This window comes from Sturnira hondurensis, unplaced genomic scaffold, assembly GCF_014824575.4.
Source record: "Sturnira hondurensis isolate 20B ecotype Veracruz unplaced genomic scaffold, ASM1482457v3 Scaffold0008761, whole genome shotgun sequence".
Classification (NCBI taxonomy): Eukaryota; Metazoa; Chordata; class Mammalia; order Chiroptera; family Phyllostomidae; genus Sturnira; species Sturnira hondurensis.
Genome location: NW_028081392.1, coordinates 1,711,043 through 1,735,043, shown reverse-complemented (window position 1 = coordinate 1,735,043; position 24,001 = coordinate 1,711,043). Strand labels below are relative to the sequence as shown.

The following is a 24,001-nucleotide window of genomic DNA, read 5'->3' as shown; positions in this document are numbered from 1 at the left end:
TCTTGCACCATCTTTCAGGTTGTTCGTGCCTGTTCCATAGCAGGATCAGAGCCCTAAAGTGTTCACTAGAACAGGGCAACTCAGTTGCTGGGTTGTGATGTTGTAGGTGGGGGCGGGGTCAAAGAGGGGCTATGGCGTCCTGTCCGCCGCCTGCTGCCACGGCCCTCACCAGTGCCGCAGTTGCTGCTGTCACCAGGCCCACGAGTTTCATCCCACTGCATGCGAGTGTGCCACCACCGTCAGCCCTCGCCCCCTGGGGCCTGTGTGGTCTGTCTCACTGTGCGCGAATATGTGCCCGAGGTCTGCCCCGCACCCCAACTGGTTCCCGTCTGCCTGTGGGCCTGGGTCAGGGGCCCTGTCCTGCCCCACCCTGCTCGCTGCTGGCTCCGCCCCTCTTACCATCCCCGTTGAACAGTTAGATGTAGTCGGACTTCTGTATAATTCAATTTTCTGTCCTTTGGTTCAGTCTTTGTTTCTCCAAACGTTTGTTGTATTCAAACTTGGTTGTGGGAGAAGGCACAGTGTTTCCACCTATGCCTCCATCTTGGTGGAAGTCCTCTCTCCTTTATTTTAATCTTGGCTAATGTAATTATGGTGTGCCTTGGTGTTTTCCTTCTTGGGTCCACCTTACTCGAGACTCCCTGAGCTCCCTGGACTTTCTGGAAGTCTATTTCCTTTGCCAGATTGGGGAAGTTCTCCTTTATTATTTGTTCAAATAACTTTTCCACTTGTTGCTATTCCTCTTCCCCTTCTGATACCCCTATAATTTGGATGTTGGAACGTTTAAAGATATCCTGGATGTTTCTAAACCTCTCCTCATTTTTTGAATTCTTGTTTCTTCATTCTTTTCTGTTTGGTTGTTTCTTTCTTCCTTCTGGTCCACTCCATTGATTTGAGTCCCAGTTTTCTATCCATCACTATTGGTTCCCTGTGCATTTCCCTTCATTTCACTTAGTGTAGCCTTCATTTTTTCATCTAATTTGCGACCAAAATCAACCAGTTCTGTGAGCATCCTGATCACCGGTGTTTTGAACTGTGCATCTAATAGGTTGCCTGTCTCTTGGTTGCTTAAAAGTATTGGCTTTGGGCTTTGCTTTGTTCTTCTGATAGAGCCATTTTTGGTCAGGTCTGTTGTTTTATATTTTTACATATTTCTTCAATAGAAGATAGCCGAGTTTTATCTCCTCTCTGTTCAATTTATTGTGATACACTCTTTTGATTAGATCATATAAGAAATGTAGTTGGAAAATTGAGGAATACTTTAATGGCTTTTTAGACAATTGTGGATATTTGGTAGTTCAGCAAAACTTGAAAGTCATAATTTTTTAAAGGTCAGTTGTAGTGTGAAATCTGAATATATTAATGTACATTTCACTATTATATAAAATCCATTGATCTATCTTGTACTTTACCTGGATTTTTAACTCATGAATTATTTTGGAACATTGGCCATTTAGAAAATATTGTTTCACTGAATTATGCGGATTTTCCAAATGTTGATATATGAAATTATGTGATATTAAAATATATATTACATTATGTTGATATATTACATTTCATTCCCGCAAGAAGGGACTGGAAAGAAGTTTTCCAAGTCATGAAATGCAAGAATATTTCCAAGATTACTCTATCCAGCAAAGATATCATTTAGAATGGAAGGGCAGATAAAGCACTTTTCAGATGAGGTCAAGTTCAAGGGGTTCATCATCACCAAGCCCTTACTATATGAAATGTTAAAAATACATGCTAATATCACTATTAATTTGGATTTTCATTTGTATTCTTGAATTTCATAATTGGTAGAAAATACCGGTAACTTTTTTTTGAAGTTCTTTTTTTGAAAAAGAAAAAGCTAAATAGCCAAGTCCAAATAACTAATTTGTCTGTTAGTCGTTCTTTCAAGTAAAAATTGTGTGATGTGGACAGAGAGGCTATTTTAGCTCACAACTCAAATAACCCCACGGGTGCTTTTCCTCTAGAGAGCAGTCTGTTTCAATATGTGGCCCAGTGCTCTGTGTATACTACCAGTTTCATCACACAGAAGACTAAAAAGGCATGTACTTAAGGGCTGAGATTTAATAACATTGTTTTCACTGTTTTGTTAAGGATAAATGAAACTGACTTAAAAAATTTTTTTAAAGATTTTATTTATTTATCTTTCGAGGGGAAGGGAAGGAGAGAGGGAGAGAAATATCAATGTATAGTTGCCTCTTGTGAGTCCCCTGCTGGGAACTGGCCTGCAACCCAGGCATGTACCCTGATTGGGAGTCGAACCATGGTTGTTCCGTTCGCAGGCCCATGCTCAATCCACTGAGCTATACCAGCCAGGGCACTTTAAAAAAATTTTTTAAAACCACGACTGTATAGTGAAGAATATACTATTAGTGGTACAATTTGATGCTACTGCCTTAGTTTTTGTTAAGGTACCAGCAGTTTTATCATTTCTTTTTTTACAAATTTTTAAAAAGATTTTATTTATTTATTTATCTTTAGAGGGGAAGGAGAGAGGGAGAAAAACATCAATGTATGGTTGCCTTTTGTGCATCCCCTGCTGGGGGCTGGACTGCAGGGAACCGCCTGCAACCCAGGCATGTGCCTTAACTGGGAATTGAACCGTGATCCTCTGGTTCGCAGGACTGTGCTAAATCCACTGAGCTACACCAGACAGGGCCTTATCATTGCTTTTTTAATGCAAATGCCATTGCAGTGAAAAAGGCAGATAATATCATATAACAATTATAAAGATAGTTATGACCTCACAGACCCCCTGAAAGAGTCAGCTCGTGACCAACCTTTGATTTTGTTACTGGAAAGGGGACCAGGCTCAGAGTGGGTCTGCTTATGACCAGCCGGTGGCACGTGGGTTCTTGACTTCATGCAGGAAGGATTTCACAACACGAATCCAGGTGATTTGGAGAGTACTTTCGTTAAAACTGGAGACAGTGGAACAAGGACTGGCTTAGGATAGAGGAAGCAACAGGAGAGAGACTGGGAGGGGCTGCTACTTTGGCCCTTGAGAAACAAGGAAACAAGTGAGCCAAGGTGGAGCTGCTTTCAGTTCACTGGAGAGTCAGGAAAAAGGGAGCTTGGGGACAGGTTCAGGGGGCTAGTCTGGAGTGAGCTGCCACTGCCCATTGCTCCCCTGGTTGTAAGTCTCCTGCGGACCCTTAATGCTTAGGAGAAAGAAAATTCACTGGAAAAGAAGATTTGAGTGGGTGTTCCCCATAGAGGGTCCTTGCTGGATTCTTTGTCTTAAGGGGTTTTTGTCTGCTTTCCAAAGGCAGCGATTTTAGGGGAGGCCTCGGGAGATCTCAGTAGAGTATTAATCAGCTTTTCCAGGTGTGCCCCTCCAGCATTTTGGATTCCACTGGTTGCTCAATGCCAGGGCAGGGGGTCTGAACCTTGTGACCAGTAATGTGCCTGTGGAGGAAAGGCCACCCTGGGGGTACAGTCCACCACCAGTTTTGCCCATTGCTGGGCATCTGGGGGCTCTCCGCCCTGGTGACCTTCTGTATCTGGTTATAAATTGCTCCACCAATGTGTTCAGCTGTCTCAGTTTCCCTGTTCCACTTGCCAAGGGATTTTCCTAGCTTTTTATTAACTTGCTTCAACCTAAGTAAGATTTATTTCTAACATTTAAGGTTGCACTATTTCAAGGGAAAATTATGGCTAACTTTTGTTCATCAATTACTCTTGTCTGGCACTGTACTTAGATTGTATTATCTCCATTTTACCTTCACAACATTTGTATAAGATAGATACTATTATTAGGCCCATTTTATTGATCAAGGAGGTTCAGAGAGCTTAAGGAACTTGACTGAAGGACACATAGATAGCTCTGAACCCCTATGCCCTGATAAAGGTTTCCAGTGTGTGTACATTATAGTGGTTGAGTAGGATAGACTCTGTTCTAATTTTTATTTCTAGAGTAAAATGGAAAATTGTAGCTCACATTTTTTTGAAAGTGGTAAAATTCTTTTTATTGATTGATTGATTAATTGGTTGATTGATTTTGAGAGAGAGAGAGAGAGAAATAAACATCAATTTGTTCCACTTATTTATGCATTCACTGGTTGATTCTTGTATATGCCCTGCCTGGGGACTGAACCCATAACTGTGGTGCATCAGGACAACACTCTAACCAGCTGAGCTACCTGGCCATGGCAGTGGTAAAATTCACCTTTTTAACTATTTTAAACTGTACAATTCAGTGTGTTGATGTAAGAACACTCAAATCTGTAGAGAATTTTTGTAAGAGTTTATTTAATCCAATCTGGTGATATATGCCAGAGAGCAAGATCTCAGAGGGTTCAGAGAGAGTAACAATTTTGCATCTTCTTTTATGCATTTGAAATTAAGGAGGAAGGGGATGTTAGGAAGATTGAAGAAGGTAGGGACGATATTGGATTACAGGACAATTAACAAGATGATGTGCTCTCTTGAGAGTTAATATCACCTTGGAGGAGTATTCCAGTGTTTCAAAGGTGTGTTAACCAAGATGGGCAAGAACAATGGACAAGGCTGGCTTAAAACCTTTCACTAAAGAAGTTACAGGCCTGGGACATGACTCTGTGCCAGGGCCTGCCTGGTTAGTAATTTATGATCAGATCAACCTGTGGGATTACTTCCCATAAATTCCTCTGCTCCCTCCCCAGTCCACACAGGCAACCCCTAATCTATTGACTGTATAGATTTGCCTATTCTGGATACTTCCTAAGAATGGGATCTTACAATATATGGCGTTTTCTGTCTGGCTTCTTTCATTCGCATAATGTTTTCAGGATTATCCACAGTGTTCCATTTCTTTTTATGGCTGAGTAATATTTTGTTGTATGGAAATACTACATTTGCTTATCTATTCATAGATGATGGACATTTGGGTTGTTTCTGCCTTTTGGCCATTGTGAATAGAACTGTTTTTAATTCTTTTGGGTTGACTCACTTTTTAAATAATTGAAGTTGGGGTTTTAATTTCTTTGATTAACCTTGTAACTTTATAGGGCATCATAGCCACTCAGCCTGACCTCTCTTAATTTGTTTCCTTTTCCTCTGTTATTGGATTTACTTAGTTTTTGTTAGTACTAGTGTAACCTTTACTGTTGTAAGACTAGTATCTGTGATAGTCTTACAGACATGCAGTTAGCGTGAAGCTATGTGAAAAATTTACATGGGGTTACAGTGTTTCATGAGATAAAATTGTATTTACTAATTTAGAGCTTCAAGTCTGTTTTAATATACGTATGTCATAAACTCTACAGCTTTGATTTACTGTATTCTTGGTGGCCCCCAGAGGGAAAAAGTGATCACTGAGAAAACATGATAAAATCGTTGCCTTGAGTGTTCTTAGCTGGGTATGTTTACCCTTTCATTTTAATGATTAGAATCTTAGTTTTATAGAAGGTCTTCAAGTATAGAGAATTAATAGGTTTTTGAAATTTGTTAACCTAAAAATAAATATGAGAAGGTGAAATGAGAGGCAACAAGCATTCTTTGTTTGAGATCCAAAAGAATAGCTATTTGGGAAGCACTGATTCAGGCAGAAACCCAAAGAGTGTTCCTAATAAGGATGGCAAGGGAAAGGATAACAATTACATCAATTACATCAGAGAAGGAGGGCACTTGTATAGGTGCAGATAATCTACCACAGAGATGCTAATTATAAAGAATGTTCCTAATTTTCAGTGTAGTAGTCACCACTTATTATCTTTGTGAACAGTTGTTTGGGGTACAGTATTGTTTTAGGCTCAGTCCAAAGGTTAGTTTGCATGGTTTAAACATTCCAAAGCTTTGAGGAGTAAGACAACCAAGGCAGAGCCTCTGGGATGGTGGCAGTTCTGATTCCATTTTTTCTTTTAAGATTTTATTTATTTATTTTTAGAGAGAGAGGAAGGGAGGGAGAAAGAGAGGGAGAAAAATATTCATGTGAGAGAGAAACATTGATTAGTTGCCTCTTGTATGCTCCTCAACCAGGGACCAAACCTGCAACCTAGGCATGTGCCCCAACTGGAAATTTGAACCGACAGCCTTTTGCTTTGCGGGATGACTCCCAACCAAATGAGTCACACCGGTCAGGGCACCTCGGTTTAAAGTGGCTCCATTTATTTTATTTTTTTAGAAATAGGAAGAAAAATAAGAGCTATGGAACCTAGGTGTCTTTTGAAGACAATGCTCAGACATAATTTGTACCCACATTAATAAAAGGGTAAGGCCTCAGAATGTTGAAAACAGCCTTTATGTTGCCACAGATCCAGCCCTTACAGGTTCTGTACACTTCCTGCTATAAAGGTCATGTAAGTTGAAAGGTCTTGTGGAATGTCCACTTGGTCCACTAGTGTGATCAACAAAGAACAGTTTTGAGTATTTTCCTGCTGTATTTTCTTTTTTAAAAAGTTTATTTATTTACTTTTAGAGAGAAGGGAAGGGAGGGAGAAAGACAGGGAGAGGAACATCGATGTGTAGTTGCCTCTTGCATGTCCCCTACTGGGGACCTGGCCTGCAACCCAGGCATGTGCCCTGATCAGGTATCAAACCAACCACCCTTTGGTTCTCAGGCCAGCACTCAATCCACTGAGCTACACAAGCCAGGACAATTTTTTCTATTTATTGCTCATTCCTCCTTCATAAGAGATACACATGTGTTACTTCAAACAGATTTATAAATTCTTTTCCCCAAATCTGTAGTATCTGAAGGACTTGTACACACCTCTTAATTTAATTCAGTATTAAAACTATTTGAATGCCACCTTTGTGCGAATTATTTTGCAAGGCCATGTAAATTGATGCAGAATTTAGTAAGACATAACCCTGTTTTTAAGGAACATTTAATCTTTTTCTAAAAAAGATTTTTATTTGTGTGTATTTAGACAGAGGGGAAAGGAGCGAGGAAGAGAGGGAGAGAAACATCAGTGTTTGGTTGCCTCTCGCCCAGCCCCCACCGAGGACCTGGCCTGCAGCCCAGCATGTACCCTGACTTGGAATCTAACCGGTGACCCTTTGGTTTGCAGGCCAGCACTCAATCCACTGAGCCACACCTACCAGCGTAGAACATTTAATCTTTTACATTTCTTTATATGAGGAGACACAGCTCAATATGAGGCATGAGGGAGAGACCATTTTGTGATAAAAATACAAACACTCAGCTTTCTTTGTGTGATTTAATATATTTTATATCAAAGATTTTCTGAAAATGTTTGAGTGGGTGACTGTGAAGTACTTGACCTTTAAAAGGATGGAGCCACTTAATCAGGTTTTTTCCTCTGGATGCAGCGGACAGTGTAGCTACACTTATTGATGCAACCTTGGGTTTGGTAAAGCATGACTGGATAAGGAATTTGTGTTTAACCTTTCACTCATTACTTAGTAGTTAGCTATTGCTAAGACTTCAGAGTTGAACACAATGGCTATTCTGTTCTGTTTGTTACTTTCTCAAGACTCCACCCTTGCCCCTCTGACATGGCTTTCTCACATTTTACTGAGCACATGAAGCCAGTTCATCAACCTCCTTACTTTTTCCTTCACAATCTACCTGTTTTCATTGTACCCACCCCACTCAATTTCACTTTCTTTCGGAACTCTAATGATGGTAATCCCCTTACTTATTCTGTGAACCTGTATCTTCTTATCTCCTCACATACTTATCACCATCAGTTATATCACTCTCGAGGGCATTTTCAGTTTCCTTTTCAAACCTCAGGTGTCTTTCAAATGGCCTATATGTGAGGTGCAGTAGAAGCTAGGGCTCTGTTTTGAGGAGAAGGCAGATGTTAGTAATTAAGGTATGCTGGGGTGAGGGCCATGATTGAGGTTCTAGGGGTACAGAGGTGAACAGCAAAACTATATTCTTCTGTGTGCAAATTTTGTAAAGGGGGGCTTCAGAGAGGAGGTTTCTTGGCTGAATAAGGAGTTTGCAGGCTGAGGGAGTAGCACTTTAGGAGGAGGGAATGATAGCAAGTACAGCTCTAGAAGCACTGTTGTATGCCATGTAAACAGCTGGGTTTTCTTTTCTTTTCTTTTTTAATATTTTATTTATTTATCTTTAGAGGGAAAGGGAAGGAGAGAGGGAGAGAAATATCAATGTATGGTTGCCTCTGCCGAGGACACACAATGTATCATGTGTCCCCTGCCAGGGACTGGCCTGCAACCCAGGCATGTGCCCTGACTGGGAATCGAACCGAGATCCTCTGTTTTGCAGGCCTGTGCTCAATCCACTGAACTACACTAGCCAGGGCCTCAAGCTGGGTTTTCATTTGGTCATTTATTTTATTTATTTTTTAAAAATATTTATTTATCTTTAGAGGGGGGAGGGAAGGAGAGAAATATCAATGTACAATTGCCTCTCATGTGTCCCCTGCTGGGAACTGGCCTGCAACCCAGGCATGTGCCCTGACTGGGAATCGAACCGCGATTGTGTGGTTCGCAGGCCCGCGCTCATCCACTGAGCTACACCAGCCAGGGCTTGGTCATTTAATTATTTAACAAAAATTTATTCAGTGCCCACTTTGTGCCAGGCACTGTGCCAGGCTGTGCATATAGACTGATTAAAAAAGCCAGACACAGTCATTGTCCCCTTATAGTTTACAGACTAATGGAGAAAACAGATGTTAACAAATAACACATAAATATGTAATTGCCAAGTGTGATAAAGATGAAGCAGTGGGGGAAGTGGTTCCCTAACAGAGAGAAAATACCATGACTAAGGGTTGGCAGTGTCAAGAAAAGCCTCTTTAAGAAACTGATATTGAATTGAGATGTTAAGGGGTTTATAGGCAGAGGAGGTGGGGAGGCCTCTCTCCCCTTTTGTTCTAGGCAAAAGAAAATGCAGAGCAGGACTTCCGGCCAAGATGGAGGTGTAGGTAGACACACTGTGCCTCCTCACACAACCAAAATTAAGGACAACAAAAATTTAGAAACAAAAAAATAACCAGAACTGACCGAAAATTGAACTGTATGGAAGTCTGATAACCATTCATCTGGACTGGTAAGAGGGGTGGAGTTGGCCAGTGGAGAGGGGTCAGGAAAAAGCAGCAGCTGGCAGACCCCGGGTGCAGGGAGGCAACGAGCAGACCCAGTGAGGTGTGCAAGGCGGCTGGCTGACCACAGTCACATATTTGCACGCAGATAAACCAGGGGAAAACAGGGAGCGAGACAAACCATGCAACCCAGGGCCCCAGCACTGGGAAATAAAGACTAAAAGCACTGATTGAAAAGGTGCCAGGAGAGACTCCCAGCCTCACAAGAGAGTTTGTTGGAGAGACCCAGAGGATCCTAGAACATACACAAGCCCTCCCCCCCAGGAACCAGCACCAGAAGGGCCCGATTTGCTTGTGGGATGTGGCAGAAAGGACTGAAATCCAAGACAGAGTGGAGCAAGCGCCATTGTTCCCTCTCTGACCCCGCCCCCACATACAGCATCACAACCCAGCAATGTAGGTTTCCCCGCCCTGGTGAACACCTAAGGCTCCGCCCCTTACTACATAATACGTGTGACCAGACCAAAAACAAAAGCACAAACGGAGGAACAGATCAAAGCCCCAGAGCCAATAATTTTAAACAACCAGGAGATAGCTAATCTATCAGATGCCCAGTTCAAAGCACCAGTGATCAGGATGCTCACAGAACTGGTTGATTTTGGTCGCAAATTAGATGAAAAAATGAAGGCTACACTAAGTGAAATGAAGGAAAATGCACAGGGAACCAATAGTGATGGAAAGAAAACTGGAACTCAAATCAATGGAGTAGACCAGAAGGAAGAAAGAAACAACCAAACAGAAAAGAATGAAGAAACAAGAATTCAAAAAAAAAATGAGGAGAGGCTTAGGAACCTCCAGGACATCTTTAAACGTTCCAACATCCGAATTATAGGGGTATCAGAAGGGGAAGAGGAACAGCAACAAGTGGAAAAGTTATTTGAACAAATAATAAAGGAGAACTTCCCCAATCTGGCAAAGGAAATAGACTTCCAGAAAGTCCAGGGAGCTCAGGGAGTCTCAAGTAAGGTGGACCCAAGAAGGAAAACACCAAGGCACACCATAATTACATTAGCCAAGATTAAAATAAAGGAGAGAATCCTAGAAGCAGCAAGAGATAAGGGGACAGTCACCTACAAAGGAGTTCCCATCAGATTGTCAGCTGATTTCTCAAAAGAGACCTTCCAGGCAAGAAGGGGCTGGAAAAAAGTATTCCAAGTCATGAAAGGCAAGGACCTACATCCAAGATTGCTCTACTCAGCAAATCTTTCATTTAGAATGGAAGGGCAGATAAAGTGCTTCTCAGATAAGGTCAAGTTCAAGGAATTCATCATCACCAAGCCCTTACTATATGAAATGTTAAAGGGATTTATTTAAGAAAAAGAAGATAAAAAACATGAACAGTAAAAAGACAGCAAACTCACAGTTATTAGCAACTACACCTAAAACAAAAGTAAACTAAGTAAACAACTAGAACAGGAACAGAACCTCAGAAATGGAGATCACATGGAGGGTTAGCAACAGGGGAGTGGGAGGAGGAGAAAAGGGGAAAAAGTACAGAGAATAAGTAGCATAGACGGTAGGTAGAAAATAGGGGGAGGGCAAAAGTGGTGTGGGAAATGTAGAAGCTAAAGAACTTAGGACACATGGACATGAACTAGAGGGGTGAATGTGGGTAGGGAGGTGAGCAGGGTGGAGGGAATGAAGTGGAGGGAGTGGGACAACTGTAATGGCATAATCAATAAAATATATTTAAAAAAGAAAGAAAGAAAATGCAGAGCAAAACCCTGGCACAAGAAAAATCCTACCCAGTTTCAGGTATAGATGAGGCATGATGAGGGAAGGTAGAATGACATGAGTGTCTGTGTAAAGAATTTAGAGGGCCTTGGGATGAGGTAGTAGCAATGGATAAAAGAAAAAAAGATTAAATACAAGTAGAATAAATAAAAAGAAATCCATATCAGGATAAATCATAATGGAACTGCAGAACATTAAAGACAAAAAAAATCTTAAGTCATGTACAAAGAATTGACAGTTGTAACAACATTGTTCTCAGTTTCAACAACAGAAGCCAAAAGACCACAGAATATTTTCTAGAGAAAATAATAGTCAACCTGGGATTGTGTATTTAGGAAAAGTAATTTTGAAAAGAAAGGCGGAATAAAGACTTTATAGACTAACAAAAACTCAGAATTTATCACCATGAGATAGCTATAGTAAAGGAACTTCTAAAGGGTGTATTTCAAGAAAAGGAAAATGAATCAGAAAGGCTGAGATGCAGGAAGGAATGGTGAATACTTAAAATGGCAAGCATTGTCGATATAATTGGGAGAATTTAAAAAAATGATAATATTGACGTTGCTCAGCTAACACAAATGTCAGCTAACTTCATACAGGTCTGGACTAATGGAAATTCTGAAACTGAAGTATTTTAGAGATTTTTTATTATTTGGGAGAGGGTTGTTAAGATATTATTTAACTTTGTTAAGCTAAATGCACATAGTAAAATTTTACAAGGAAGTCTGAACATAGTGGGAATAAATTCCAAAGAAATAAAAAAGGGAAAAGGAACAAATACAAATTCAACCCCAATAAGGGTTAAGAAGTATGGAAAAGAAGTGGAATGAGTAGAAATAAAAAGTAAGATGGTATGAAGAAGTCTAGACATATAATACTTATATGTTAATGAAATAAACTCACCACTTAAGAAAGGCATTATAAGATTAGACATAAAGAAAATTCAGTTGTATGTTCTTTACGAGAGATATATCCACAGCATGAAGTTGTAAAGGATTTCAGAGCAGGCCTTCCCAAAATGTGCTACTTGGCACGTGAATTATTTTGAGCTGAAGGCAGTTGGGACCCTGCAGGCTCATGAGAGACTTTTACCTCTTCCTTAAAGAATTTAAATTAGGGGTTGCACATAACAAGAGTTATCACCAGAGATAACTTTTTATAGCCTATCTGTCTGGCAGGGCAAACTTCTAATTACTGAATGTCTGCCCTTCTTACTGTCCTGCTAATGATGTTCCTCTTGAGGTACCTTTACTCATAATGCGAATGTCATGTAATACCTCCCTTTCTGTCTCTGAACCTGTCATGGGGGTTCCCATATGTATATATGTAATTAAGTTTGATTATTTTCTTATTAATAAGTCTCATTTAGATTTAAGACCAGCCAAAAAATCCTTAAAGTGTAGAGAAAAGTTTTCTTCTGCCCCCACAGTTGAAGCAATAGAAAGGAAAAGGATATGGTAGGCAAATAGCAAAGGAAAGTTATCATAACAGAATGGATATCAAACATGATTAGCTTGAAGAAAAAATGCATTATTAGCATTCAAGAAGACTATTACATAATGATAAAAGGTTCAACTTACCAGGATAATGTAATCTAAACTTATATGAAGCAAGCAGAACAGCCTTGAAGCAGATTAAGCCAAATTTATATAATTAATATTTGGGGGGGAAGAAATTGAGAAACCCAAAATTATAGGAAGAGATTGTAACATATCTTCCAATTATTGGTACGTTAAGCAGCTATAAAATCAGAAAGATACAGAATATTTTAACAAATAACAAATTCAATGCAATAGTCATGTCTAGAATTCAATATTCATCTTTGAAGAATTCATATTCTTTTCAGGCTCATGAGTCAGTTGAAGCAGATTTATTACATAGTAGATGATAAAGTGGGGCTTAATAAGTCTCAGTGAGTTGGTGTCTTACAAATTACATTTTCTGGCCTGAAATAGAACAAGGTTATCTGCCTGGCTGGTGTAGCTCAGTGGATTGAGCGCGGGCCTGTGAGCCAAACAACCGCAGTTCAATTCCCAGTCAGGGCACATGCCTGGTTTGCAGGCCAGTTCCCAGCAGGGGACTCACAAGAGGCAACCATACATTGATATTCCTCTCCCTCTCTCCTTCCCTTCTCCTCTATAGATAAATAAATAAAATCTTAGAAAAAACCCAGGTTACCTGCAATTATCAAGTTATTAGAACTAATAAGCCTTCTGCTGTAGCTGCCATTGAGGAACGGTAGATGTGGCTCTCCAGTACTGCATGGCCGTGGGCCTCAACAAGGGCCACAAAGTGACAAAGAACATGCACAAGCTGAGGCACAGCCACTGCCATGGGTGCCTCACCCAGCATACCAGGTTTGTGCGGGACATGATCTGAGAGGTGTGTGGCTTTGCCCTCTATGAACAGTATGGTATGGAGCTGCTCAGGTTCTCTAAGGACAAGAGGGCCCTGAAATTCATCAAGGAAAGGGTAGGGACACACATCCATGCCATGAGGAAGAGAGAAAGTGATGTCCTGGCAGCCATGAGGAAGGCAGCTGCCAAGAAGGATTGAGCCCCATGTCCTCTGTGTAATAAAACCTATTCAGAGAAAAAAAAAAGAAATAATAAGAGAGTTTGGCAAACTGATTGGCTATGAAATCAGTTGCTTTTCTATACACCAGTAGCAAACACAAAATATCATTTTAGAAAGATACCATCCATTTACAGAAGTAACAAGGTCTATAAGGTACTTAGGAATAAATATAACAAAGTATGGGCAAGACTTTTTTACAGGAAATTGTAAATAAATTGAGACACATCCATGTTCAGTTGTGGGGGCGACTTTTCCCGCAAGTCCCCCAGTCCACCACGGATGAAAGTAAACAAGACTGAGACATGATCTGCTTGGGGTGGAGAGGTGTCTGATCCCTCAAAAGGTAAGAGCTGTGAGCAGTGGCCAGTTTCTCAGGGGAAAAAGGTGTTGAGCCCCCTCCCCTAGGGGCTTTTATTGGGTTGTAATAGACAGGAATACAGGGCGTCAAGGATCAAACAGTAGATAACATTTCAAAGAAATCTGAGGGCTTAGTCTGAGTCAGTGTCTGTCAGGAAAGGGGGTTGCAGAAACTTTGGGAGATTCATTTCCACTTGGACCCTTATCATATGAATAAAATCACTCTTAGCAGAGCAGATTTCACAGTTTTTCAGGAATTCTTGGTGATACCAGATTTCCACCCCACCCCCCCCCACACACACACACATACACACATGCTCTGGCAAGGCAAGGCAATACCCCTCCCCATCAGGTATTCAGGTTTAGGTTTAAGGGGATTAGAGCCAGTAAACACTTCTCCTAGGGGAAATGGGGACTCAGGCTATGTCACATAGCTGGAAGGCAAGTGTCCATTGTTCCCTTTTTGTTGCAGCTACCTCCCGCCCCCCCCCCCCCCGCCCCCAGTCCTTCTATGATGGCCTCCCAAGTGATCGAGTCTGGCTTATGACGTTGCCCCTCCTCTGAGGGGTCTTACCCGTCTCTGATTTCTGACCATGCTTTGGGGGCAGGGAGGAAACTGAGGCAGCATTTGCTACCAAAGACAAGCCTTGTCTCCTGTGGCTCGCATTCCGGAGGTTGCTCACTCATCTTTAGCCACAGGGGTGTGGGGGTGGGGGGGTGTTAGGGTTACAATTCCCGAAACCAGGCAGAGTGGTCCACAACATTCAGTGATAGACTTGGTTTCCTAAAGATGTCAGTTCTCCCTAAATGGTTCTATATAAATTTAATACAATTATTTACTCTATATATAATTAAATGAAGGGTCAGGAACAGGATGGGGAAATATTTAAAAGCCATTTCAGTAATTCAGGTAAGAAGTCAATACCTGAACTAGAAGAGTAACAGTGAGAATTGACACATGAATGTAAGAAGAATAATATCTGCTTGATTTGACAATTTCCTGAAAGTGGAGTCTAGGAATCAGATGAATATGATGCATTATGACTAAGTTGGTATATCTCAGGAATGCAAAGACAAATTAAGACCAAAATAATATCTATTGATAATAATATTCTACTTAATAGATAAACATAGAAATAATACCTAAATACATACCAAAAAATGCTTTTGATGAAATTCAACCTATTTTCATTAAAATCTTTCAGAAGATAGAAATAAAAAGATATTGCCTAATATGATAAATATTATTTAAAGCAAAAAATCAACAATCATATTGAATGGTAATATTTACTGAGTTAATTCCCCTTATAATCAGAAATAAAAGCATGGCTCCCCACAATAACCATTACTCTTAAACACATTTTTTTGAAACTTGAGCCTAATAATACCTCAACTATAAAACAGAGTCAATTGAAAAGAAGACCAAAAACTGTCATTATTTGCAGGTAACAGTCTACTAAGAAAAGCTCTAAAATTGACAAGAGTGCTGTAAAAGTGCTAACAGGTGGTTGGACAAAAGATAAATATCCTAAAATAAATACTTTAACAATGAACCAGGAACTCTTTTAGTCACTGCAAGGGGCGCACAAATGGGTAAAGTGACCTGACAAGCCATTGAAAGATATGTTGTAATCTCTTTCTTTAATGTTGGGTTTCTCAATTTCTTTCTAATAAAATCTTAATTAAACAAATTTGGCTTAGCCCTGGCTGGTGTGGTTCAGTGGACTGAGTGCTGGCCTGTGAACCAAAGAGTTGCTGGTTCAATTCTCAGTCAGGGCACATGCCTGGGTTGCAGGCCAGGTCCCCATTTGGGGGAAAATGAGACATAACCACACATTGATGTTTCTGTCTCTTTCTCCCTCCCTTCTCTCTGAAAATAAGTAAATAAAATAAAAAATAAATTGGCTTAATCTGTTGATACTTCCTGGTTAATTGAACCTTTTAATATTATGTACTGAATAATATTCCTCTCCATTGCTAATGCATTTTTTTCTTTAAGCCTATCATGTTTGGGGACCTTAAATTTATTTAATAATTAAGCTATTACATACAAATTTTGTTTTTAATTTTTTAGATTTTATTTATTTATTTTTAGAGAGAGAGGAAGGGAGGGAGAGAAGAGAAACATAGGTTCAATGCGTCTTGCATGCCCCTGGCCTGGAGTCGAACTTGCAGACCTTTGCTTTGTGGGACGATGCCCAACCAACTGAGCGAATTGGAGCAAGAAAACATAAATTTTAAAAGTAGGAGAGTACTAAATAGGTGTTTGATAAGTGACATGAGAAAGTCACTTCTGGTAAGAGTATAAATAAAAAGAAAGTAAATTGGCACTTTTATTTCAAGGGTTTTACTTAATACTTCTTGGACTCACAAATTCTCCCTGTAGAAATTTTTTCAGAGGAATTAATCAAGGTACATGGGCAGATTAATTGTGGAGATTTTTGTTACAGCATTGTGTATAGCAGCAAATACCAGAAATAACCTAAATATTCATCAAGATCATATTGGTGGGGGGAAAACTAGAGTATTTTTAGAATAGAGAATAGTAGGGATTGACTAAAAAGTGTCTCTGGAAAGTGGAAAGTATTTACTATGGAGTATTTATGTGATGAGAACAGACTACAAAACAATTTGTAAATGTTTACTTTTTTCCCTTAAAAAAATGGGAAGAAAGAGCAAGAGAGAAATAAATCAGTTAATTTGAATACATAAAAATTTTACTAGTGGTTATGTCTGGATATTACTGTTACAGAAAACAACTCAGCCGCTTTTGGGTGTACAGAGTGGAACTTTATTTACACATGCAGACCCAGAGGAGTCAGTCTCCAAATTCTGGGCCCATAGCACGAGCAGGAGCTTGTTTATATAGTGTGGCACTGGAAGCGATTTTATTAAGCCTACATGGCAGAAGCAGGTTTACAGAAGCAAGAAAGCAGGGCTGCTGATAGGATCATACAATGTTCTTTTGTTCTTACTTCTTAGTAACTTAATTGCTTACCCCTCCTTGTCTTAGTGTCTCAGCAAATGGACCATGTCCTTGACTTGTCTGGGCTTGTCTAAGCAGGTCTCCTGCTCCATCTCCCCCCTTTTGATGCTTGGCAGTACCGTTAACTGGCCTAGCATCACCACAAGGCCAGCCTATATATCTTGGGTATCTTCTGATAATGATGCCACTGGAGGGACAGGATCTTGGAGGTTGTTCTGCAAGTTACTGTAGCTTCTAGATTCTGGAATATAGTCCGTAGTATGCAGGGGCTGAAGCTTAAACCTAAGAAAAGTATGATTAGTGGCCCAAGGAAGGCTAGTATCAACTACAGCCAGGCCTGGGGATTTAGTTCCTAATTTCTCTAATTCTAACTTTCTGTTTCTTTGGTGCGGCGGTTTGTGATTTTCCTTGAACCACAGTTTTTCTCCTTAAGATCACCCTTACTGTTATTACAGGGACTACTTTGGGTCCTGCTTTTGATTTTGCCTGTTCGTTTGCATAAACACACTAAGAGCAATCTGGATCACTTATGATCCTTAAGTCCGCTTTGCTGGAACTCACACAGGGAACCCTTCGATTGACTTCTCAGTCCGCCCCTCAGGGCACAGAAGCAGAGCCACACATCTGCCATCTGGCTTCGCCTGTACCAGTCATTTCACTCAAATCCTTGAGCCTCCATTGTGCCTACAGTTTTCTTTTTAGCCATCTTTCAGGAAGGCAACCTTCATTCCTTCCCCAGAAAGACTGGCACGAACCGCAACCAATCAACCAAAGTACCAGCCACAACCAATCAAAGTACAGGATTTTCTCATGGGCTTTTGCTAGCTTCGCAAGTCAATCCCAGTTCCTCAGGGCTTTTTGGTGACGACCAGAACCCATACATGCCTCCTTCAGGCGTGATATTCCAGTCAAAGTCCTGGTTAACAAAACCACTATTAATGACTGGTCTTATTGGTTTTATGGAAAGAAACACTACGTCGTCATTCATTCCTTCAGAATGCCAAATTCTGGAGGGATCAGGTAGGGAGAAAAACACAAAGCTTAAAGGAAAATCTTTTTCCTTCTAATACTCATCAAGATGCATCTCCATGCGTTATACCTTCTATTACTAACACCACATAATTTCTTTCCAAAACTTTCACATTTCCATTTATTTTTATAGCTTCCCACAGACTTTCTTCAATATTCACAAACCTTCTATAACCTTTTTACCTGTCCAGATTTATCCATAATTCACTTTTAATCCCTGTTCCTTTCCTACACTGGGAAGGACTGCACTTGAACTCAGTATCTGGCAGCTAAAAGTCCCTAGCACTATAGGTATCTTCTACTAAAAGTCCCTAGATTTGCAGGGACATTTTGCACCTTTCTGAAGCCTGGACCTTGCAAACACCCTATAAATCAGATGGTACGCTTTGGACCTCAGTTCATGACCTTCAAAACCAGAGCCATTTCTATCAGAACCAGTTACACAGAGAACCTGACTGCTGCAGTGTCCACTCAGCAGCAGCATACAGCTCATAATCTGAAGAGAAGTCTTATCCAGTTCTAGGATGGCAGCACCGATGCACGCGGGATTGTCCAAGATGGCGCTGCCCATGAATGCTCTGTCCTCCATGGTGGAGCACTCATGTGGCTCATCCATGTTACCCAAAATGGCAGTACTCTGACTCTGGTTTGGCCCACGTACGTTGGCAGCCCTGAGGCTCTGGCTCCAGTCTCCAGAGCTAAGGAGGCCCCAGAGGCCCCCAAGGACCCTGGTGCAGCAGGTGAGCAGAGCCCACTCACAGAGGCTGCGAATCCATGGTGGAGACTTCTACTTGCAGGGTGGGAGAAGCCATAGTGGGCCTCACCTCCTCAGAAAGCAATGTCACCACGGGAGGTCTGGGGTCCCCCTTTATCTATTCTGAGGGTGGGAGGAGGTCTCCCAAAGACTAACGCATATGGGGTATAGCCTGAAGGGTTAGGGCCATTCCTAACCCTAAGTAGTGCCAGCGGCAGCAAGTTAGCCCAAGGCAGTCCAGTCTCCTGGTGGAACTTTGTTAGAGTTTCCTTGAGAGTCCGGTTCATGCGCTCTACTTGTCCTGAGCTCTGGGGTCGGTATGCAGTGTGCAGTTTCCATGTGATATGGAGGAGCCTTGTTACCTCATGTATTAAGTTTGAGACAAAAGCTGGACCGTCATCACTCCCAATAGTCAGGGGCAATCCATACCTTGGGATGATTTCCCTCATCAGGGCCCAGGTGACTTCTCAGCTTTTCTCAGTCCTGGTGGGGAAGGCTTCTACCCACCCAGCAAAGGTGCAGACGAAGACTAAGAGGTACTTACACCCTCAGCTGGGTCTGACTTCAGTAAAGTCCACCTGCAAGTCCTCAAATGGCTGCCTCCCTGAGTGCTGTATTCCTGCATTTATTCCTGGGTGCCCCGCTGCATTGTTCCTGGCACACGTAACACACTGCCCTGCTGCAGAAGCGCAGAGCTCAGCCAGGTTAGGGAGGTAAAAGTACCTTTTTAACAGGTTTTCTAGTGACATCTTGTCCATGTGAGTGAGGCTGTGGCACTGCCTCACTAGATTGCTGGCTTGCCCCTTCTTTAATGACACCCGGTACTCTGTCTTGGTTAGCAGTTCAAACAGCTGGCAAGGGCCCTCCCAGCACCGGTCTCCGGTTGGTGCAGCTGAAGGGAGGTTATCTACACACCACAGTAACACTAGGTCAGTCTCCTTCTTGGTAAATGATTTTAGATCTCTGGCCAGGGCCTCACCAAGGGGAGTAGGAGAGTTTCTGAAGCCCTGTGGCAGTCTGGTCTGGGTCTAAGCCAGCTAGGCTGAGGACTGTAGGCGCCTCTAACCCTGGTCTTTGTCGCCTGCCAGTGGGCTTTTTCTTTTTCCTTTTGGAGCACTCTGTTTTCTAGTACCACTTCTCTTTGCAGTAGGCACACTGGTTTTGTTCCATGCTCTGGTGTGCTGGTCTATTTCCTTTCTTAGGCAATCTGGTGGCTTCCTACTCCCGGGAGGTATCTGGTTTCCCAAAGGACCCACTGCCGAGGCTGCCAGTGCAGGCCCAGGAGGTCTTCACAGCTCGCTCCTGGCTCAATCACGGGGGCTCGGCTAGGGTAGCGCAGGCTAGGGTAGCGCTGCTCGTCTCCTTGGCAACCCGTTTAGCAGGACCAGATGCAGGGGGCCATGTGGGCCTCGGCTGCCTCCTGTCCCTCCAGCAGGGGGGAGTCACTGCCTGCCACCTCGCTGAGTGACTGCTCTCTCATACTGGGGCATATTTTAGAGAGGCCGACCCCTTTGAACAGGGTCTCTACTCTGCCGCCAGAGACCAGCAGGAGCCAGAATCTAGGTCGCAGACTAGGGTCTTCGCTTCCCCAGGTCTGGTGGAGAGCATATAGGGGAGGCAGACCAATAGGCAGCTCTTCCTCTGCCTCTCCTTTGAAAATGGGGGGGGGGGGGCGTGTTTCTCTTGACCACGCGACTAAAACACTGTATTGCGCCACTTTTCCCCTGCCGCTAGCCTTTCCTACTATCTTAGGCTTCTGACCTGCACACTGACGGCATGTCCTGCGCTAATTCCTGCCAGCTGTCTATGTAAACATACTGATTGGGGTGTCCTGGCTTGCCTGTCACTATGAGGTGGACTGCCCTAATTATACCTAAGTTCAGTGTTCCTTCAGGGGGCCAGCCTACTCCAAATGTTGGCCACTCAGAGGTGTAAAAGACCTCTAACTGACCATCATCCATGCTCGGTTCCTGGCCCCGGAATTGGTCAGAGTTTTGCAGGATGCAGTCTGACACAGTGGAAGGTTCCCCGCCCATGGTTATCCTCCCAGAACGGTGCAGACAAACAAAGGGAAGGGATTTTCCTTTCGCTTGCCTGGCCTCCCCTCTCATGAGGTGCTTGGGTCTGTCTTAGCTAAGGCTGCCTGAGTAGAATCTGGGTTAAACTCCCAGCCATTATGCCGTATGACAGACTGAGGAACCGCAGGTTGGGGCCCACTCTTGCTCCGTAGGTTTTTCATCTGTGGAGCCGCAAACACAGTCACTCCCACAAACACACAGACAAACATCCAAGAGTTTAGACTGTCCCGCCCAAGTAGGACTGCCCAGGTGGGGATACGTTTCCCCTTCCAGATGGCCAACTGGCCTCCAGAGGACTTATGGCTAATTGCCTGCCTGAGAGGTGATCAGTCTCTCCTTCCACCACAAGGGGTGGGCCTGGTCTTAGACTCTGGTCCCCAGGGCACATACCAGTTGGCGCCTTTCCAGGTCCGGATGATTCCAGTCTGCACCCCACCTGCCCAGGTCGAAGAGCGGTTCGGGGNCGCCCATGGTTATCCTCCCAGAACGGTGCAGACAAACAAAGGGAAGGGATTTTCCTTTCGCTTGCCTGGCCTCCCCTCTCGTGAGGTGCTTGGGTCTGTCTTAGCTAAGGCTGCCTGCGTAGAATCTGGGTTAAACTCCCAGCCATTATGCCGTATGACAGACTGAGGAACCGCAGGTTGGGGCCCACTCTTGCTCCGTAGGTTTTTCATCTGTGGAGCCGCAAACACAGTCACTCCCACAAACACACAGACAAACATCCAAGAGTTAAGACTGTCCCGCCCAAGTAGGACTGCCCAGGTGGGGATACGTTTCCCCTTCCAGATGGCCAACTGGCCTCCAGAGGACTAATTGCCTGCCTGAGAGGTGATCAGTCTTTCCTTCCACCCCAAGCGGTGGGCCTGGTCTTAGACTCTGGTCCCCAGGGCACATACCAGTTGGCACCTTTCCAGGTCCGGATGGTTCCAGTCTGTACCCCACCTGCCCAGGTCGAAGAGCGGTTCGGGGGATGACTTCCACAGAGTCCTGGGTGTCTGGGACCCGAAATCACCAGGGCGCGTGCCTCCCTTCGGCTGCCGGACTCCCTCTTGGTCACTCCCTCACCGCCTTCACCAGAGGCAAAAAAAGGCCTGCTTGCGTGAGTGTTTCCTGGTCAGGGGACCAAAATGTTACAGAAAACAACTCAGCCACTTTTGGGTGTACGGAGTGGAACTTTATTTACCCATACAGACCCAGAGGAGTCAGTCTCCAAATTCTGGGCCCCGAGCTCAGGCAGGGGCTGGTTTATATAGTGTGGCGTGCGGAAGTGATTTTATTAAGCCTACATGGCAGAAGCAGGTTTATAGGAGCAAGAAAGCGGGGCTTCTGAGAAAGCAGGGCTGCTGATAGGATCATACAATATTCTTTTGTTCTTATTTCTTAGTTACTTAATTGCTCACCCCTCCTCATCTTAGTGTCTCAGCAAACGGACTGTGTCCTTCTGACTTGTCTGGGCTTGTCTAGGGAGGTCTCCTGCTACAGTACATTTTTTTAGCTTTTCTGATTTTTTAAAAATGTTATTATAACACGCAAGTGTTATATTTGTTCAGGTATACTTGGTATACTTGGTCAGGTCAAGGTCGGTAGTAATGAGTATGTGTTTGTAAGTGGCAGAATTACGGTTTGACCTAGTTCTGTTTCACTGTAAAACCTGTGCTTAATAAAGGGCAGACAAAGGAGATTAAAAGTAGTTAGAGGCAGACTACTTCCTGTTGACAAGAAGTTTGGTGAAGAGAAATGGAGAGTGTGTATGTATGTGTAGTTAGAATTAACTTCTACAACCATGCAGACAGCATCACGATACTGTCTTTCCATTTCCCATCTCCCTTTCACAGCTAAGCTTCTTCTTTTTGTGGGGGTGCCTTTCCTCTCAAGTCCCCCTGTGTGCCACGGATGAGCGTAAACATGACTGAGACCTGATGCGATCTATTTGGGGAGGGGAGGTGGCCATTTTCCCAGAGGAAAAAAGCCTTGAGCAGTGGCCAGTTTCTCAGGGGGAAAAGGCGTTGAGCCCCTTCCTCCACTGGCTTTTATTGGGTTGTAATACACAGGAATACAGGGTGGCAAGAATCAATCAACATTTCAAAGAAATCTGAGGGCTTAGTCTGAATTAGAGTCTGTCAGGAACAGAGTTTTAGGGTTTCCTGCTTGAACCCTTAACATGTAAATGAAAGCACTCTTAGCAGAGCAGATTTCATAGGTTTATCAGGAAGTCTTTGTGATGCCAGATGTTTCCCCAGGACATGATCTAGCAAGGAAAGGAGCTGCACCCCTCCCCATCAGATATTCAGGCTTAAGGGGATTAGAGCCAGGAAGCGCTTCTCCCAGAGAACATGGGGACTGGGGCTTTGTCAAAGCTGGGAGTGAGAGTCCATTGTTCCCTCTTTGTTGCGGCCCCCCCGAGTCCTTCCATTATGGCCTCCCATGTGATTGAGTCTGGCTTAGGTTGCCCACCCCCTGCTGTGAGGGGTCTTACCTGTCTTTGACTTCCGACCAAGCTTTGGGGGCAGGGAGAGGAAACTGAGGCAGCGTTTGCTACCAGATACAAGCTCTGTCTCCTGCAGCTCACATTCCAGAGGTCGTAGCTTGCCCTTAGCCACATGGGGTCGAGTTACAATTTCTGAAACCAGGCAGAGTGGTCCACAACACTTTTTACATTGTTTTCTCTATACAAATAAACTTTTACAGATGAGTAAAGTGGAAATTAAGTGACTCTCTTCCCCTTTCCCTGACTCTCCCAGTTTTCTTCCTGAATTATAAGCAGGTTATAAGCAGAGCAAACACTATTGAGGGCCCATACACAAATGGGATCACATTATGCATGTTTTTCTATAGTTCACTCTTAGGAAATGTTACCCAGACATTATTTTTATTATGCCAGTGTGTACAGATCCTATGCAATACTGCTACATTGGTCCTCCTGAGCTATAGCCTATATACCATGGGACTTACTTAAAAATCTCCCATTATTTTACATTATTTTTTGAATGAATGCATATTCCTCAGTCTAGTATTCAAGATCTTCTGGTATGAAACCAACTTAATATTTCAACTTGATCTTCCACGATCTTGTGCTTGCCCCAAGCCCCAACCAGCTTCACTACTTATTGATGATCCTTTCTATCTTTGTTCATAATCTTTCTTGTGACTAAAATTTCTCTCATGTTACTCATCTGTTTGTGTCCAAATGTATCTTTCCTTCTTGTTGTCTTTTCTGCTGCTTTTTCTGCGCAAATACTCGTACAGTTTTGGAGGCCAAGCATATGTCTTATTCAGCCTTGTATATTCAAAGCCTTTTATTATTCATAGCTTATAGTAGATGTTCAATGAATGTTTGTTGTTTGCTTATGTTATTTATTCATTCAGCTGAGAGACAAAGATGGTTTGAGTAGAGTTAACTTCCTGTTCTCTAAGCCCATCCTCATAGTAGTGTATTCTAGTCCCAACCAGACTATAT

General features: G+C 42.8%; 1 protein-coding gene and 1 pseudogene across 5 annotated transcripts in view; both read left to right on the top strand.

Moving 5' to 3' along the window:
- Positions 1-24,001, top strand: part of ASCC1 (activating signal cointegrator 1 complex subunit 1) — a 152,379-nt gene that overhangs the window by 74,767 nt on the left and 53,611 nt on the right. The gene's annotated exons all lie outside the window — the stretch shown is intronic.
- On the top strand, positions 10,801-13,319 carry LOC118993421 (60S ribosomal protein L36-like; annotated as a pseudogene).